The sequence below is a fragment of the Brassica napus genome, chromosome C8, assembly GCF_020379485.1.
Source record: "Brassica napus cultivar Da-Ae chromosome C8, Da-Ae, whole genome shotgun sequence".
Lineage (NCBI taxonomy): Eukaryota > Viridiplantae > Streptophyta > Magnoliopsida > Brassicales > Brassicaceae > Brassica > Brassica napus.
This window is the reverse complement of record NC_063451.1, coordinates 38,215,656-38,221,655: the sequence shown is the minus strand read 5'-3', so window position 1 is coordinate 38,221,655 and position 6,000 is coordinate 38,215,656. Positions and strand designations below refer to the sequence as shown.

Here is a 6,000-nt window from a genome sequence, read left to right as displayed (position 1 = left end):
TGTCCGCATACTTATATATACATATTAACATATTTGTGTAGACGAGAAAACGTGCATAGTAACGCTGACTATTATCACTATATTAATTAGCGAAAACAAAAGTTATCCAACAGTGGAAGATATAGACAGGTTTGTGATATCTTGTGAATTTACATGTTTTTAACTTCTTATTCTTGCATGGTTTGGTCATTTAGAGCATCATTTAGGCACATTTAGGTTGCATATCATTGCATTTGTACATATCAGGTGTTGGAGAGCACCATGGATGAATTAGAGGACCATTGGTGGGATTTTGAGTGCGATTGGAGTCCAAAAGAAATGTTAAAAGTGATCATTGGGCGAGCACCTTACCAGAGCGACCAGCTGGGAGCGACACCGTCAAGTCGCTCTGATCTCCCTATCAGAGCGACCTTACTAGAGCGACAGGGAAGAGTCGCTCGCGTATTGATCACCCGGAGACAACGAATCCGGAGCGACCTCTCGCAGCGACACAGCGAGGTCGCTCCCGAATCCGGAGAGTGAAAGATGAACACGGATGAAAGCCTTAAAGATCTTTTCTGAAGCTCAAAATTTGTGGAGACACTGGAAATTGAGTTAGCTTTCCAATGGAAGTGGTTTCAAGTCATTTGGAGCTGTATTGGATAAGTTATAATCGATTTACTACAGGTGTATCAACCCTTGCCGGGGACCACTGGAAAGTTGATGGGATTAACCAACTTCCCACTTTCTTCCACCCACCTTTCCTTTGCACGATTTTTCCTACTTTTATGTATAATATCTGCTTTCTTTTTATCAGGAAGGGTGGGCAAGAAACATCATGATCCAACTTTGTAATAATTTAACTTGTCAAAACTCTCTCTCTTTGAAATATCATTGTTCTTAGTGTTCTTGAGCTGTTCTTCAATTGTTCATCATCTGTTCTTGAGTCTTAATTTCGTTTTGCTTGTTTAATCCTTGTTTATCTTTATTCTCTGTTGTATCTACTTGAATATGCTTCAATCTATTATGAGATTAAGTGTTTTCATGGAGATTAGTGAGTAGTTTCCTTAAGAATTCATGGGTTAGGGAGATTAGAGTAACTTAGTGAAGATCTATGGTGTTATTGTATTAGATCTTTGTATGAACTTGCTTGTTGAGTATTTTTAATGCTTGTTTAGTCTTGATCACTCTAAACCTGATTTCTAAACACTTCTCATCAGACATGATTATATGAAGTGTTTGAATCAACTCAACTAAGCTCTAGTGAGATTAGCCAAGGACACTTGATGTTAAAATTGCTAGATAGTTATTAAACTTGAACTTAAAGATTGCTTGATTGAATTAAGCCAAAGACATTTGATGTTTAATGATTTCTAAGCAAATGGACATTTACCTAGACATAGGACTTGTCTAAAATTGTGTTTAGACTTAAGAGATTACTTTGATTGAAAGCTTGTCACCTAGATTGGATCTTAGTTACTTGAAGTCAATTCCCTTAGCCCATGGATTCACTTGTCTAAATTGATTAAAATCTTGTTGTATTGCTCTGTTTGCTATTGTTACTTGTCACACACTCACAACTATTGAATCTGCTTAGCTTAAGAAATGACTTGTATTCTCACTGATTCACATCACTAGGACTGGTTCGACATTCACCCCTCTACACTACAACATTTGCAATAGGCAGAAAAACCTATTATCAGTTTGACAAGAAGAAACCATGTTGCACAACTAGAAGAAGAAACCAAAAGTCCAAAGCCACCATCGTTGGGTCCGTGGTCGGTATCCATGGGGTTAATATAAAGGATCTTTACATTTCCCCCATTATTTCGGTGAACCCTAGTCTTGGTTTGCAAACCAAGATCTTACAGTATAATGGATCTATACATTTCCCCATTATTTCGGTTAATTCTCGTCGCAACTTTCATCTTCCACGACTCGTGTTCTTCAGATAAAGGTACGATTATTATTTCCTCTACCAACCCATTTAGTTTATGCATATTAGGACACCATTAGTATACAAACTCAACCTTTGTTGAAATGTTGTTGTTGGTGAAGCTGGTTATTATAGTTTTCTGAAAGATGCTACATCGGCACCAACGTTATCTCACTTTGACTACATAATCATCGGAGGAGGAACCACCGGATCTGCACTAGCCGCAACACTCTCTCAAAACGCCACCGTTTTAGTTCTCGAACGCGGCGGGTCCCCTTACGACAACCCGGCAGCCACGGACATCGGAAACTTCGCAAACACACTCATAAACATAACCGACCTAAACTCATGGTCGCAGCTTTTCATCTCCGAAGACGGCGTTTTCAACACACGCGCACAAATGCTAGGAGGAGGAACGATGCTAAACGCTGGATTCTATTCACGTGCGGAAGATGAGTTCGTGGCGGAAACTGGTTGGTTAAGAGAAGAGGTCGAAGCTGCTTACGAGTGGGTCGAGAAGAAGTTGGTGTTCGAACCACAGATTAAGGGATGGCAAACGGCGTTTATAGATGGTCTTTTGGAGGTTGGAGTGACTCCCTACAATGGTTTCACCTACGAACATGTTCATGGGACCAAAGTTGGTGGTACGACATTTGATACGGATGGTCATAGACACACGGCGGCTGATTTGTTGGAATATGCTAATCCGAATACGATTGTTGTCTACTTGCACGCTTCTGTCCATAAAATCCTCTTCACCACTAAAGGTATAATATTGATTTGTATTCATTGCATGCATGCGATGTCAAACTAAAATTAATGCATGTCTTCGTGATTTATGACTCTGACGGGATGTCTCGTGACTCGTGAGGGTTAGGAAGGGCGAGAGAGATGGCGTAGGATACACGTAACTAATCTTCTGTTTAATTATGATACAACTTGTGTTTGTAGTTGACATGTTCCTTTCAGAATAAAAATATCTAGTCGGAAAGAAAAAACAAATTATAGAAAACAAATATTTTTTTTAACACTTCCTTAATTTATTAACTTTTAATTTATTCATTAGTTAGATTTTAGATATGCTAATAATGTATCATTATATTTAATGAGAACATATATTGTTGAAAAATATTGTAGCATGAAAATGTTATATAATATTATATTTTTAAGCAATAAACTAAAGAATAATCTATACTATTAAAACTGGAATACATTTTTTGACATTCTCTTGATTTTCTTCTAATATTACAAGTATGTCATTGCCATTTAATTTAATTAATGAAATAATTTATTTAAATTAAGGAAACAAATATTCTCATATTATTCTTATTAACTTTTTGCATTAAAATATCCTACCAAAAAGATATATTGACAATTTTATTAACAACTTAAAGGTCGGACTAAGTTATCATACGAAATTGACATGTTCAAGATAACTTCATAAGTGGACTTGACTCTATAAATTAAGAATGCGAGTATTACATAAATCGCACACCGTCATGATATTTTTTGTACTAGGTTCTAGCATATATTTTGTATGAAGATGGGTTCATTCTTAAACTTTTCTTATTTTCTAGCTTGCATAGAAAATATAGAATAGCAAAAGCTGCAAAACTATATATGCTAGACGCAAAATATTTCATATTTAATAACTCTTTAACTAAAAATGCAAAAAACATAAATAAACGAAAAATTCCCAATTGTACATTGATATAAAGCGTATTTAAGATTTCCTTCAAAACTATATCTTTAATCTTTTTTTTGAGCAACTACTATATCTTTAATCAAAACGTTATCAGCAGGATGTCATTCTAGACAAAAACGTTCATATCTAAACAACTTTTAACGATGTTTGCTTATTTTAATATCTAATTTTTTTTTTCTGTTTTTAAAAAATAAAAATAAAACTTTTAAATAATACCCGTAGAGAAGTTTTGCTTGATCGCGAATTATTTATCCTAAACATTTGTGCATCTATGTATTTTGTAGATTTTAATCTTAAAAAATGGTTCAAATCTATTTTATAGAACCTATACTTATTAAAAAAATAGGTACAAATTTTAAACTAACTGTGTTCTTACGTACTATATACAAATTATATCCATTTTAATAATTGATATACTATTATTTAGCATAAATAAATAAAATAAAATTATATCTTAAAGTTAAATAAAATGTTATATCAAACAGAGATGAAGACATGATAAATAACTAAACAAACTTAAATTTTACAAAAGAAACTTCTTTTTATAATACTAAATCTCAATTCAGATCGAAATCGCGACTTTCAATTATTACTAGCTTTGTTGTTGACTTGTTTCTAAGTTATAACGTATCATTTTATTATTGCAGCCATTCTCTGTTGAACATGACCATAAATTCTTATCTATCATCATTTGGATGTGAATATTTTTGTTTTACAGGGAACTCAAGGCCCAAGGCATATGGGGTGATATTTCAAGATGCAAATGGAGTGTTCCACACAGCTGAACATACGGTACAAGACGCAAGGAGTGAGGTGATCTTATCAGCGGGCGCCATCGCAAGTCCACAACTATTGATGCTGAGTGGTGTAGGCCCTGCAGCCCATCTTGCAGTCCATGGGGTGAATCCTATCATCTTAGACCACCCAATGTTGGACAAGGGATGGGTGATAACCCAATGCACCCGGTCTTCATCCCTTCTCCTAAACCCGTAGAGGTATCCCTTGTCCAAGTCGTTGGGATACCTAACTTTGCTAGTTACATTGAAGGTGGAAGTAGCTTAAGTCTCTCCATTAGTTTGACTCGTACCTTCTTCAATGGCGTTTTAGATCTTCTTAATAAGGTAAGTAATTAATTAGGTTATAGAGATTTCATATAACCTAATTATTATAAATTTGGTTTAACACATACTATTTTTTTTTATTATGTAGCTAAAATTCCCTAGCCAATCCATCTCAAACCTTTTGAAATCGCTGGATCTTGGATTAAACGTGACGACACAAGCGGGTGTGATTATTCAGAAAGTGTCTGGACCTCTCTCTCGAGGTCACTTGGAGCTGCGGAACACAAATCCAGATGATAACCCTTCGGTGACATTCAACTACTACCAAGACCCAGAGGATTTGAATAACTGTGTTAAAGGACTTAGTGCTATCATAAATGTGATAGATTCGAAGGGATATTCCAGTTACAAGTACCCTGGAGTAAACGGGCGTGGACTATTAAATCTCATTCTTGCTCTTCCTATCAATCTGAGGCCAAGGCACATAACTTCTACGTTTGATTTGAAGCAGTATTGTATGGATACGACGATGACTATTTATCATTACCATGGAGGTTGTCAAGTTGGAAAAGTGGTTGATAATGATTACAAAGTATTAGGGATCGATGCTTTGAAGGTCATCGATGCATCCACGTTTCTCAAGTCTCCAGGGACTAATCTTCAAGCCACAATCATGATGCTCGGAAGGTAAATACATGCATAAACCTAATGAAACAAACTTATTCAATATAAGATGTGATTGTTGGAGAGTTATAAAATGTGTAGGTATATGGGACAGAAGATTCTTCGAGAGAGGGAGGCTTTCTGAGAAAGTAAAAAGAAAAACATGAGATTTTAATGATTGTCAAAAGTCTGGAGAATGAGAACACTCCTCTTCGACGTCTGAAGAATAAGAGATTTCTGATGGCATCAATTTAGTGTATAATGTTGTTTTTGAACAGGAAAGATGTGAAGGTATTTTGTTCATGAACAAAGTGATTACTTATGTTGTTTTTTTTTTTTGTCATCAATTACTGATGTTGTTAATTATTAGTAATCTTGACCAGAAAATGATATGCAGTTGCTGATTATTTTTTTGTCTACATCGTATATTTTGTTATGTATGAACCTAAATAATTTAAAAGATCACCATTTAGAAGTTAAAGACGAATGTGTATAATGACCACAGAGGCACTGACACATATTCTGGACCAGCATACCTCGTCACAATCCCCATAATTGGCTTTGGTCAGTTCATCATTATTTTATTTTATTGTGAACAAGTTCCATCATCATTTTATATGGAATGTATCTCTAAGATAAATATAATTTTTTAAAAT

General features: G+C 35.1%; 1 pseudogene; it reads left to right on the top strand.

The window, feature by feature from the left end:
- The first annotated feature begins 1,571 nt into the window (after window positions 1-1,571).
- LOC106360820 lies at window positions 1,572-5,494 on the top strand (annotated as a pseudogene).
- The last annotated feature ends 506 nt before the right edge of the window (window positions 5,495-6,000 follow it).